Here is a 12,904-nt window from a genome sequence, read left to right as displayed (position 1 = left end):
GTTGAGGGACGCATTTCACTCAGTCAGCAGATTCTGGAGACCAATGTCCAGGAATCGGTGACAAAGCTGAAGCTGCGCCGGGGCTGGATCTTTCAACAAGACAACGACCCTAAACACTGCTCAAAATCCACTAAGGCATTCATGCAGAGGAACAAGTACAATGTTCTGGAATGGCTATCTCAGTCCCCAGACCTGAATATAATTGAAAGTCTTTGGTGTGCGTTAAAGAGAGCTGTCCATGCTCGGAAGCCATCAAACCTCAATGAACTAGAGATGTTTTGTAAAGAGGAATGGTCCAAAATACCAGAATCCAGACTCTCATTGGAACCTACAGGAAGCGTTTAGAAGCTTTAATTTCTGCAAAAGGAGAATTATGCACCTGCCTAATTTTGTTTAAACAATTATTGCACACTTTCTGTAAATCCAATAAACTTAATTTCACTTCTCAAATATCACTGTGTGTGTCTCCTACAGGATATATTTTGCTGACATTTTTTATTGTAACAACCAACTATTTCTACAGGAAAACCATGACAATTAACAGTTTCCCAAACTTTTGCATCCCACTGTATATAAGTAGATAAATACTTGTTCTAGTATGTATTGTACTATCAACATTTTGATTTCAGTGAATCTTATATAGTAAATAAAGAGAAAACTGTTTCCAGGCATTATCCATCTTTACTGCATCTGGCTGAAGCTAATCCTGATGATTATGTCTTCAGAGGAGCTCACAATCTAATCTCTACCAGTCAGTAACAGGACTATGTACTCTGTAAAGTGCTGCAGTTCAGGTGTGCCCTGGTCTCCTCTCTGAATCTCAGTATATATGGTCAGGTCCATAAAAATTGGGACATCAACACAATTCTAACATTTTTGGCTTTATACACAACCGCAATGGATTTGAAATGAAACCAACACATTGGCCTCAATTCACTAAGATTATCTCCTGTCTTTAATAACTCTTCTAGAGTTGTTACCATGGTGATAAGGCATGTAGTACTCAGGAAACATTTTACCTCAGGCAAACCTAAAGTTAACTATGGCCTCAATTCACTAAGATCATGCTGGAGATAATAAGGCAAGAGAGTTCCTTAAGTTACCTCCTCTGTAGTTAATTTACCTCCTCTGTAGTTAATTTACCTCCTCTGTAGTTAATTTACCTCCTCTGTAGTTATTTTCACATGCAGTTAATTAACAGCCTGTCTTTAACTCTGGAGTTATTTTAAGGATTGAAGAGTTAACTTAAAGACAGAAGAGTTAACTTTAGGTTTGCCTGAGGTAAAATGTTTCCTGAGTACTACATGCCTTATCACCATGGTAACAACTCTAGAAGAGTTATTAAAGACAGGAGATAATCTTAGTGAATTGAGGCCATTGTGCTTTAACTGCAGACTGTCAGCTTTAATTTGATGGTGTTTACATCCAGATCAGGTGACTGGTGTAGGAATTACAACAGTTTGCATATGTGCTTCCCTCTTATTAAAGGACCAAAAGTAATGGGACAGAATAATAATCATAAATCAAACTTTCACTTTTGAATACTTGGTTGCGCGCTCTGTCGCGGGATGCTTCGAAAGTCTTTGGGAGCCCGAGTGCTCCGTAGTGCGCATGCAACCTATACACAGCCTCCCACTGCAGGCGATGTGAACAGGGGTGGCAGCGCTGGAACGCGGGGACCATGAGAAGAACGGGAAGGCTCTATAGGACCCAGAGCCTTCCTTCTCCTTAAATGAGTCATCAGGCAAAGAATAGGAAAGCCGATTTATTTACCTGGGGATTTCTCCAGCCCCTTGCAGCTGTCTGTTCCATGCTGACAGCTCCGTACACAGCCGCCGGCCCGGGGACTATGGTAGGGATTAGAGTGTGAGCTCCTCTGAGGACAGTCAGTGACATGACTATGTACTCTGTAATGTGCTGCAGAAGATGTCAGTGCTATATAAATATATAATGATAATATGGTAGGACAAAGACTATGACTATGGTAGGGGTTAGATTGTGAGCTCCTCTGAGGACAGTCAGTGATATGACTATGTACTCTGTATCATGCTGCAGCACATGTCAGTGCTATATAAATACATAATAATATAGTAGGACATTAGGCTAGGACTATGGTAGGATTAGACTGTGATCTCCTCTGAGGACAGTCGGTGACATGACTATGTACTCTGTAACATGGTGCAGAAGATGTCAGTGCTGTATAAATACCTAATAATAATAATAATAATAATAATACGGCAGGACATTAGACTATGAGTATGGCAGGATTAGATTGTGAGCTCCTCTGAGGACAGTCAGTGACATGACTTTATGCTCTGTAATGTGCTGCAGGAGAGGTCAGTGCTATATAAATACATAATAATATGGTAGGACATTAGACTATGACTATGGTAGGGTTAGATTGTGAGCTCCTCTGAGGACAATCAGTGATATGACTATGTAATGTGGAAAGAAGAAGGCGGATTCCGGAACTCCAATGCAGAAGTAGTTTATTTAAGCACGGTACAAAACTTGCAACAGGTTACAAACATGCCTGTGTCGTGACATGACTATGTACTATGTAAAGTGCTGCAGAAGATGTCAGTGCTATATAAATACATAATAATAATAAATAATAATATGGTAGGGACATTATACTATGGCTGGTAGTGTTCGAGTGTGAACTCCGCTGAGGAGTACAGGGTCAATTTAAGATGCAACTAAATGACCTAAACTGATATTTAGAGAGTTTTTGTTTATCTTGACTACTGGTAGATGTCTTGTTTTAAAGTTGAGTCGAAGTCCTTTAAGCAGGCTGCTAGGTTGCCCTGGATGAGCCCTCTGCAGTCTCACAGCTTGGCAGTCTCCGTCTGGGCGCAGTGGAGGGATTTCACCATTAGGGGGCATGTAGGGCCCATCGTCAGGGAATTCATGTGTGACCGGAGTGGACGTGGAGATAATTGGGTATTCCAATCATGTCGGTGACGCTGCGCCGTGCGGCCCAAGACTTATAGCCAGGAGACGCGGTGCATGAAATGAGTTACAGGGGTGCAATGTGGCTCAGCGAGAGGTGCGGCAATTTATGGGGAGATTATGAAGGGCGAGAGCTTCCCGCGCACCGGGTTACGAAATCACTGTAACATTACCACGTACGGTGATTGAACAGAACACAGATTTTAAATGAACATCGATTAGACCATTATTTTTAAATTCATTATACAAAATCATTTTTTGTTACAAAACAAAACAACAAAAACAAATGTAAGTTTTGCAGAAGGAATGGAGAAGTTACCTGCAGCACCAGTTCTTAGATACCCCTCTCCTCTTCTCCCCCTAATTGACTGCACAAAGCAGGAGCTCTTGTCACTCACTTTCAATGCCTGCACTATTCCAGCGATCAGGAGCAAGATTGTCACTCCTTTTGGCCATTTTTTGATAGAAACACTGTGGAATAGCAGTGTGTTTATAGGCAAGCAACAAAGAAAGTAAACTGCAGTCATAGTTGATACTTAATTGTTGCAAGATGAACAACTGAAAGATCGAACATTTTTTTTTATAAAAGAGGAATCTGACCTTCAACAACAACTGAAGTGAGAAAAATATGGAGGCTGTCATATTTATTTCCTGTTAAACAATACCAGTTACCTGGCAGCCCTGCTGGTCTATTTTGCTGCAGTAGTGTCTGAATCGCACCAGAAACAAACTTTCAGCTAATCTTGTCAGACCTGATCTGCTACATGCTTGTTCGGGGTCTATGGCTAAAAGTATTAGAGGTAGAGGATCAGCAGAGCTGCCAGGCAACTGGTATTGCTTAAAAGGAAATAAATATGGCAACTTCCATATACCTCTCACTTCAGTTGGCCTTTAAAGGGAACCCGAGGAGGCGCATGCGCTGCGCGCACTGGAGAAGATGCCTCCTGTATAAGCTCCGTGCCTGAGCGTCCGGAAAGGGCTTCTAACTGCAAACTGTGAGCTTAATTATCACCCCCACAAGCTTACCCTTCATGGGAGATGACCAGGAAGGGAAAGAAAGCAGCGAACCGCGCCTATTCCCCCTCGGCCATCCATTTCGGAGCTCCTCTCGGGGAATCGAGGCCGGCGCACAGGCAAAATAGCGCCAACTTCCTCCTCCAGCCAGGCCATACCCTGCAAATCCCCACAGCCACGAAGTTCTGATCAGAGCCCTGAAGCAGACCGCAGCTCCAACGAGGAACTCCTCCCTAGCATCAGTGGGATGCTCAAAGCAGAACTAGCAAACAGGGCTGTGCAGTCGGAGTCGAGGAGTTGGAGCAATTTTAGGAACTTGGAGTCGGTGGTTGCAGAAACTGAGAAGTCTGGTGATTTTTGTACTGACTCCACAGCCCTGCTAGCGACAGCGGTGGCGGTTATTTCCACACCGATACAGGAGATTAGAGGTGGGGTCAATGCCCTTGAGCACAGGCTAATTTTGGTGAGCGCCCGGCTGTCATCGGCTCTCCTCCTCATCCTCCTCCTTTGCTGTGAGCAAAGTCGTACCAGCCCTTTACTCCCCCGCCGCGCCCCAACTGGCTACTTTTTCTTGCCCCCGGCTGGACCAAAAATTCTGGGGAGAACCCAGCACATATCTGTATATAGGGGAATAGCCTGGGGTGTGTTTGGGCTGCCACCTAGCACACCCTAATTCTTTCCCCTTTTTGTATTAAATGTAGCTATTATACCTTCTACTCCTAATTAGATATTGATGTGAGCCTTAGCTGTTGTACACCTCTCTTGGCTTGTGTGCCTGGTGGCGGCTTGACCATGCTTCAGTACTTTTGTGTGATCTTTATAATGCATCTGAATCATCAGCTAGGAGAAAAGGGGATGTGGGGGGTATTTTTGCATTTTCCATACTATAAAACGTGTTGGCCCATAAGTGCTTTATTACCTGAGTTCTGAGGGAATGTGCGGGAAGATGGACCAGTAGTGTGAGATCAAGCTTGACCTTAGCGTAGAGAGCAGTTTCTGACCTCTGTCCATCTCCTCACGCCCCCTCTACAAGCTGTATATGTTTGCCAATTGAGTCTTACAAATTTCTATACACAACAATGCCCTAACCACTCAGAGCTCTCTTGCTGCCCACATAACCAGAGGTATGACCCGAGAGAGTTGGATTATTGCTATCGCCTCTCATCCTCAACTGCTACAGTTTGTTTTACCAACCTACCGAGTTATGGTTTCTGCTGTTTTTATTTTGTTTTTGGGATTATTATTTTCTCGTTCTTCAATGACATGGTTATGATGAGCAAATTTTTTCTTTTTATTCCGAATGGCATCTTCTAGCGATAAGGTTGTGGTTAAAGTGCTGTGATATCCTGTCTCTTCAGAAAGAGATCAACTCTTTCATAAGGTAAGGCAATGTCTATGGGCAACTGACTTTACTCAGACCAAAGGAATCATGTATGATTTACATTTCACTTCTCACATGTACACCACTTTGTATTGGTCTTTCACGTAGAATTTCTATAAAATTGATTGATGTTAGTGGCAGTAAGATGACAAAATGTGGAAAACTTCGCAAGCCACTCTCTCTCTCTCTCTCTCTCTCTCTCTCTCTCTCTCTCTCTCTCTCTCTCTCTCATTCATATATATATGTTACGGCCAGAACCCGAAGTGTGGCCACTTCTAGTTCTGGCCGGCCACTTCGGGTTCTGGCCGGCCACTTCGGGTTCTGGCCGGCCAATTTGCGAAGTGGCCGCAGCACAGCGGCCAATGTTAGAAATGCAAAGCTACACTTATTTTACGGCCGTCTCGCTGCGGCCAAATGTATTAAAAGTTGCTTAAATTTAATTAAATATAGCCGGCGGCGATGTGATAGATGAAGCCGCCGGCTTTCGCACTGCCTCCCCCCCCCCCCCCCGATTCTCCCCTCCCCCGCCTCTCTCCTTGTCCCCGCCTTCCATACAATACGGAGCCGCCGGGAGAGTCGTTCGTCGCGGCAGGGGAAGCAGAGCGGGGAGGCTGCAGACATTGCTTCTGCCAGCACCCGCTCTGCAGGAACGGCAGGATTCCCCTGCCGCGACGAACGACTCTCCCGGCTGCTCCGTATGTCGTATAGGAGGCAGGGAGAGGAGAGAGGCGGGGGGGAGGAGGAGAGGAGGAGGAGGCAGTGCGAAAGCCGGCGGCTTCATCTATCACATTGCCGCCGGCTATATTTAATTAAATTAAGCAACTTTTAATACATTTGGCCGCAGCGAGACGGCTGTAAAATAAATGTAAACTTTCCATTTCTAACATTGGCCGCTGCGCTGCGGCCACTTTGCACATTGGCCGGCCAGAACCCGAAGTGGCCGGCCAGAGCTAGAAGTGGCCACACTTCGGGTTCTGGCCGTAACATATATATATATATATATATATATATATATATATATATATATATATATATATATATATATATATATAGAGACACACACACAAACTAATATGTGTGTGTGTGTGTGTATCTATTTATCTATCATGTTGCAGTATACGACAAGTTTTTATTACATAGTAAGTTATCTGCACTCCAGTGTGGGATTCTCAGTTTCTCAGCATGTGACAGGCAGAGCTCCCTCCCCCCTCAGCCTCACAAACTGCATCACTGTCTGTGAGGAGTAAACAAAGCACACAGAGCCTGCAGGGTGCGTGCATAACTTGTATTCATTACAACAGAGGCAGCCCATTATTAGATATCATACAGAGACATTGCAACTAGAAAAGGCTGCAGTAATTTAGACCACATTAGAACAAGTATAGAAACTTATAGGATAGAAGAAATAAGGCTGAAAATGTTGTTGCAGAGTAGGCATCTTTACAATCCAAATCTTTCTTGCTCACTGAGATATTCTGCAACCCAGACTTTCCAGAAGGCCTCCATACCCCTAACTTCTCTTGGTGGATCGGAAAAGAGCTTGTCACGTTCCAGCAATTCCCAAGACGTGGGATGATCCCCGCGTGGTATCAGTTTATGGAAGACACTCGCCCACGCTTTTCTGGTTCAGAGCTAGGCAAATTTACTACTTTCTCCTTCATTTGGCTAAACCTAACACAAGTATTTGCCCGACCCATTTTTAAAGTATCTGCAAGCATGACCCGATGCAAAAGGGGGTACTATCCCTTCCTTATGCTTTACTAAACAGCCCGCCCCCTTCTTTGTACATCCGTATCAGAAGGCCTGCATCCAGAACCACTGGTGTCTAGCAAGCCTATAGCTTAAAATTTTACACAGCCACATCAACCCCACATGCAGACAGCCTGTTGGTATGGCTCTGTAAAATTTTAAGCTTTAGGCTTGCTAGACACCAGCGGTTCTGGATGCTAGCCTGGCTTCAGGGGCATAAAGAGATAATTTGCATATTCAGTACCGGTGCATTGTGGGGAACCACAAATGTTTACTTTAAGCTGAGTTACCACAAATTCCTTCTGTTTTAAGAAGGCAAACCATACTTAGCATTACTTTTTAGTAGGAGGGTTTTCAGTCTCTTTATGTCCCCTATACCTTCCTTCTAGTTAGGGTCACCCTGAGCTGCTTGGTTACTGTGTTACAATACTGTAATTGTCACAGCAACATAGACCCATATACAGTAGCTGCTAACTGGAAATCTCTTCCCTCTCTTACTCTCTAGTCATCGATAAAATCAATCACATTTTAACTTGTGAACGTCTCAATGCCATTATCACTGATAGGGCGGATCACTTCCACAAGGTATGAGACCCTTGGATCACTAAAGGCCTCTCAAGAAGCTCGGAAGCCCTCCTGGACTTATAGCTTATAATGCTTCCTTTATACCTTACCTACTTAAAGTGAACCTCCAGACTAAAAATCTACTCAGCACCACTAAAAAGGCTTGGTATTTTTTTAACAGTTTCACAGCATCAGAACTTTGTTTTTCTTACCCAAGCCTCATTTTTAGCTGAGCAGAAGCTAAGCTCCGCCCCATCAAAGAAATCTGCGCTGGGCATTTTTCCCCTGGTGCTGTGCAAAGCATGATGGGATTTCTGATGTTGTTCTCGTTGCCTATTGCGCGCAGCTGGGAGGGGTGATCAGGACAAGGGACATTGGGAACTGTGTCTCATGCTCCCTGTCACCTCTTTTCAACCAAAAAGATGGCTGCCCGCATGAAATTACAAACATTTGCCTGTTCTTTATAAACCTCTTGATTTTATTACCTATCTATTTTAATTAACATAACTAATGTAACTTAATGACAGTATGTTTGTTTAGGCTGGAGTTCCCATTTAAGGAATGTTGAGCAACACAGAATGAGCAATCCTACTCCTAGAAACTGGAGTCCCCACCTCAATTGTAATAGCACAATTTCGGGTAAAGAGGAGCCACAGTGTGAATAAAATTGGATTAAAAACAAGATAAATGTGAAAAAAAATTAGGTGACTTACCTCAATGATGAGATCTTTGTGTAGATTAAGAAATATTTATTTAGCACAGGCAACGAGTTTCGTGAGTCTAAGCTTGCTTCCTCAGGCCAATAACAGTGCCAAGTGCAAATAGCTGATCAATTGTAATAGCCTCCATTACCCATGTTGCTTGCTGCCATGTTGTATTACTCTATTTACTAATGTTTATCTTTGCCTCTACGCTGCTCCTGATGCCAAATGATATTATTGCCATTTGATATGTCATTGAGTTTTTATTCTTACTGTTCTGTATATGTTGCCGATAGTGAGATCCCATGTTGAGATCCCATGTTGGGATCCCACGTGTCTATGTTGTATTTTCTATGGAAACAGGCCTTGTGCCTAATAAAAGAATTTTGAAACTAAAGGGAACCAGAGGTGAGAGGGATGCTGCCATATTTATTTCCTTTTAAACAATACCAGTTGCCTGGCAGTCCTCCGATCCTCAGCCACTAATATTTTTAGCCATAGACTCTGAACAAGCATGCAGCAGATCAGGTGCTCTGACTCAGCTGACTCAGGTTTTATTGGATTAGCCGTATGCTTATTCCAGGGTTTTGACTCAGACACGACGTATGCCAGAAGATCAGCAGGGCTGCCAGGCAACTGGTATTGCTTAAAAAGAAATCTATATGGCAGCCTCCATATCCCTCTCCCTTCAGCTGTCCTTTAAAGCCAGTTTCAAAGCACAGATCTAAAATAAAATACTATCTTAAGGTGCTCACTAATGGTACAATATTTTCCTCAGTTGCGGTCATTCGATTAGATTTTAACGATTGAATTGTACAAAAAACCATGCCACATGTGGAGGAAATCGATGTGAAACAATCAAAGGATGTCATCTGAGGAAAATAATAATTGGTAATGGGCACGTTAAAAGACCAGAGTGCTTTTTTTCTGTGAACTTTGGTTTCTAGGCCTGATCACCTGACCAGAAGCTGCTTGACTAAGGTAGTGGGTTTCTGTCTCTGTGGCTAAATCTTGCTTGGATTGCCTCATCCCCGCTATCACAGGCCCCCTAGTGGCCGGACCGCTCAGTGCCTTCCAATATATTCCAACCCACAGACTGTCCAACCTCTTGGACGCAATTGATGAGCTGGAACCGTTGATATTTTGGCAGCAGACAGGCTAGAAGGGACTTGCGAACTACAGTAACACAAATTACACACTATTTCAGGGTACAAAGCTGCCACCACCTCTGTAGAAGGATAGAGGACCTACTCTAACTGATGCTAAGACCTGCGGATAAAAACAGTTAAAACACACTCTATTTTATCTGGCCATACGAACAGTAGAAGCGACTCATCGGAAAGCTAGGGTGCGTTCTGTGTGGCTGAATAATAGGTGTAGCTGAGAAATAAATGACTTTAGAGTCTTTTATTAATAAATGCAATATAAATAAATATATACAGAAACTCATTAAAAGTAACAATTAGACAATGATAACCCAGTGTAAAATTAAAAGGGAAAGAAATGAACGAATACTTTTAAGTTTCAGATGAAATATGTCCGTTTTTAAGAAAGCAAGTTAAAGTCCTTTATTCCAGATTGAGAGAAACAGGGCAACCAGCGTCACGGTCCTCCACAGCTGATTCCAGTCAGATGAAAATGGGGGAATTCCTCTTCCCTGGACGCAGCTTGGTTTTATTGAAGCTAGTTTTGGGGTGGGACCAAGCCTGCCCCCTCCGGTTTACAAACCAATCACAATCCATCTCCGTAGAGGGAGAGTTTAGGTTTGAACTGTAGAACACTAATTCAAAAAAGATAAATGCCATATTTGTGCTGATGACCGATTCATAATCCTTAGAATATGACAATTCTTATGATATCAAACTTGAATAGTGTCACATGTTCTGGCACTAAGCAGCCGAATAACTTAGCGGCTGGGTATGTCAGCGGCATAAATGTAATATTAAAATATTCAGCAGATGCGGACCAACAAAATAATATACTTTCCATACCTATCATATGTACGGTATTCCTTAAACAAGCAAAAATCATATACTACATTTATCTCCAATAGCTGTAGAATGGCTCCAGTATGTCTGGGAAAAAACAAATCCTGACTAGCCACCCTGCTGTGGGCTTCCTGACTTCTAAAGCAGGTTAGGCCATGTGGTCCTATTCAGATGGTTTTCACACGAACCTGGGAATTAAGCAGGGCTGGATTTGTACTCTTTACTGCCCAAGGCCACTGTCACCACCCCGCCCCCCTTCAGTATAGGTAGTCAGATGACCCTTCCCTCTAGTATAGGTAACCTGATGACCCCCTTCCAGTATATGTAGCCAGATGACCCCTCCCCTTTCCCTCCAGTATAGGTAGCCATATGACTCCTTTTATTTCCTCCTTTTCCCACTCCCCCTCTTTCAGTACATCTCGCCTTCACATTGCAGCAGCTATCATTGATGTAGATTAGAAGATAGAGTTGAGCCGAGCCAGTGTTCAGCCTTGCGTTAAATTACAAGGTTTGGATGTACACAGTGCTTGTAACACACTAATAAAAGGTAATCTTTAAACAATGCATATTACTGCAGCACAAAGGTCACCCAGTCACAGCATTACAGCCTCTTTGCTGGAGACCTGTCTCAGCCAATTGGCAAGGAGCAATGTTTGGCTGTTGTTAAGCACGAGAATCAAATGTTGTGCAAGTTGCCGGTGAGAGAGGTGCTCTCAGGATTCTGTCTTCATGCATCATGTCCATTATCTTCTCCCCAAGTTTGCGATGCCAGCTACCCGTCTTCATGGCCTTGCTGCAAGGAGGGCTTGTCGTGGTGTTTGTCTTGTTTATGAGTTATGACGGTGACTCGTACACATCACCTCTGCTTAACGGGACTGCAGGAAAAGAAGACCACCTTGCCTCCATCTTCCCCTTCTTCAAAGATGTCCACGTCATGCTGTTCGTTGGACTGGGCCTCATGTTGTCATTTTTAAAACTTTACAGCTTCGGAGGAATTGCTTTTAACTTCTTGATTGGCAATTTTGCCATCCAGTGGTCTTTGGTTGTCCAAGGATTCTTCTACCGCTACAAAGATGGGAAAATACATCTAGGTCTGGAAAACGTTCTTGACGCGGAGTTTGCTGCAGTGACTGTTCTGATCTCGATAGGAGCCGTCATGGGGAGGACCAGCCCCGTCCAATTGCTGCTGCTTTCTGTCGTGGAGATTCCACTTTTTGTGGTCAACGATTGGGTGGTCAACAGTTTCTTCCATGTTCATGATGTTGGTGGGACAATTGCTATCCACATCTTCTCATGCTATTTTGGCTTGGGGGTTGCTCAAGTGCTTTACCATCCTAAGCTACGAAAGGGTCACCCGAAAGAAGCCACAAGTATAAACTCTGATCTTCTCTCTCTCCTTGGTACCATTTTCCTCTGGATTTTCTGGCCAAGCTTTAATTCTGTATTGGCCAAACCTGGAGATGCTCAACACCGAGCTATTGTCAATACGTTTCTGGCTTTGAGTTCAGGGACAATCACCACCTTCATGATCTCAAGCTTGGTGGACAAACGAGGAAGGATTAGCCTTGTGCATCTGCAAAACGCTTCTCTGGCAGGTGGGGTGGCGGTAGGTATTACCGCAGATATCATCAGCCCTGGTGGGGCTTTTGGTGTAGGATGCCTTGCTTCCCTCTCCTGTGTGCTTGGCTACCAATACTTGAGCCCTTTCTTAGCCAGAAAGATCAAGCTACATGACCAATGTGGAATCCATAACCTTCATGGATTGCCGGCTATTATTGGTACCATCAGCAGTATTGTGGTTATATTGCTTGGACACATCAATGCATCCGGCTCTAGTCTGCATGAGATCCTTTACGATGACACTGCAGAGGGTCAGCCACCTGTTTTGGAATCGGTAGGAAGTGGGACTACCTGGACAGCAACAGATCAGGCCCTCTACCAAGCTGCGGCTTTTGGGATGTCGTTTGGGATCTCCTTGTTTGGGGGTTACATCACTGGACTGCTTTTGAGGCTTCCTTGTTTAATTCATCCGTCGGAGGAGTACTTTCTTGATGACCAATTGTATTTCCAGATCCCTGATGATACCAAAAACAAACCAACCTCTAATGAAAAGCTTCAGCAACTGCTGACAACCCTAAAACATGTATAGAGGAGGACTTCCGGTTCCGGCGCCCGGATGGTGGTTGGGTAGGAGAAGAGCTCCGCAAGCCGATCCCTCCCTGCACGGCTGAGGCGCAGATAAAGCACCCCTGACTCACCCACATCAGAGAGGGAAGAGACCGGAGCACGTCGCCGCAAACACCGCCGCATATGGAGCGGTACCTGCTGAGATCGGTCCCACGGAAGAAACAGCAGGCGGACCCAGAGCAGGCAAAGATGGCCGGCGCGGCCTCCCCTGAAAAAATGACGCAGTCTCAGTCTCTCTCAGAGGACAATGCATCACAGCAGGAGGCAGACTGGGGCTCAGAGGAGACAACGACAATCCAACAGTCAGGTGAGGGAGAGCGGCTGGCAATAGATTATAAACTATTAGCCACGGAAGTGGCAAGGCAACT

The 12,904-nt window shown here is 44.3% G+C and overlaps 1 protein-coding gene and 1 pseudogene across 5 annotated transcripts in view; both read left to right on the top strand.

Annotated features, from left to right (window-relative positions):
- LOC137541586 (sterile alpha motif domain-containing protein 10-like) overlaps positions 1–12,904 on the top strand; it is a 358,765-nt gene that overhangs the window by 82,248 nt on the left and 263,613 nt on the right. For 4 of the 5 annotated variants that reach the window (XR_011025223.1, XR_011025225.1, XR_011025222.1 and 1 more), the window contains 2 exons: positions 5,281–5,347; positions 8,201–8,286. The exons of the other annotated variant lie outside the window; for it this stretch is intronic. The gene's annotated coding sequence lies outside the window, so the exon portion shown is untranslated. Of the gene's footprint in view, positions 1–5,280; positions 5,348–8,200; positions 8,287–12,904 lie in introns of those variants that run through there. 5 annotated transcript variants of the gene reach the window in all.
- Positions 11,040–12,774, top strand: LOC137541116 (ammonium transporter Rh type A pseudogene; annotated as a pseudogene).

This window comes from Hyperolius riggenbachi, chromosome 12 (assembly GCF_040937935.1).
Source record: "Hyperolius riggenbachi isolate aHypRig1 chromosome 12, aHypRig1.pri, whole genome shotgun sequence".
NCBI lineage: Eukaryota > Metazoa > Chordata > Amphibia > Anura > Hyperoliidae > Hyperolius > Hyperolius riggenbachi.
The sequence above is the reverse complement of the archived record's forward strand: the minus strand, read 5'-3'. Positions and strand labels throughout refer to the sequence as shown.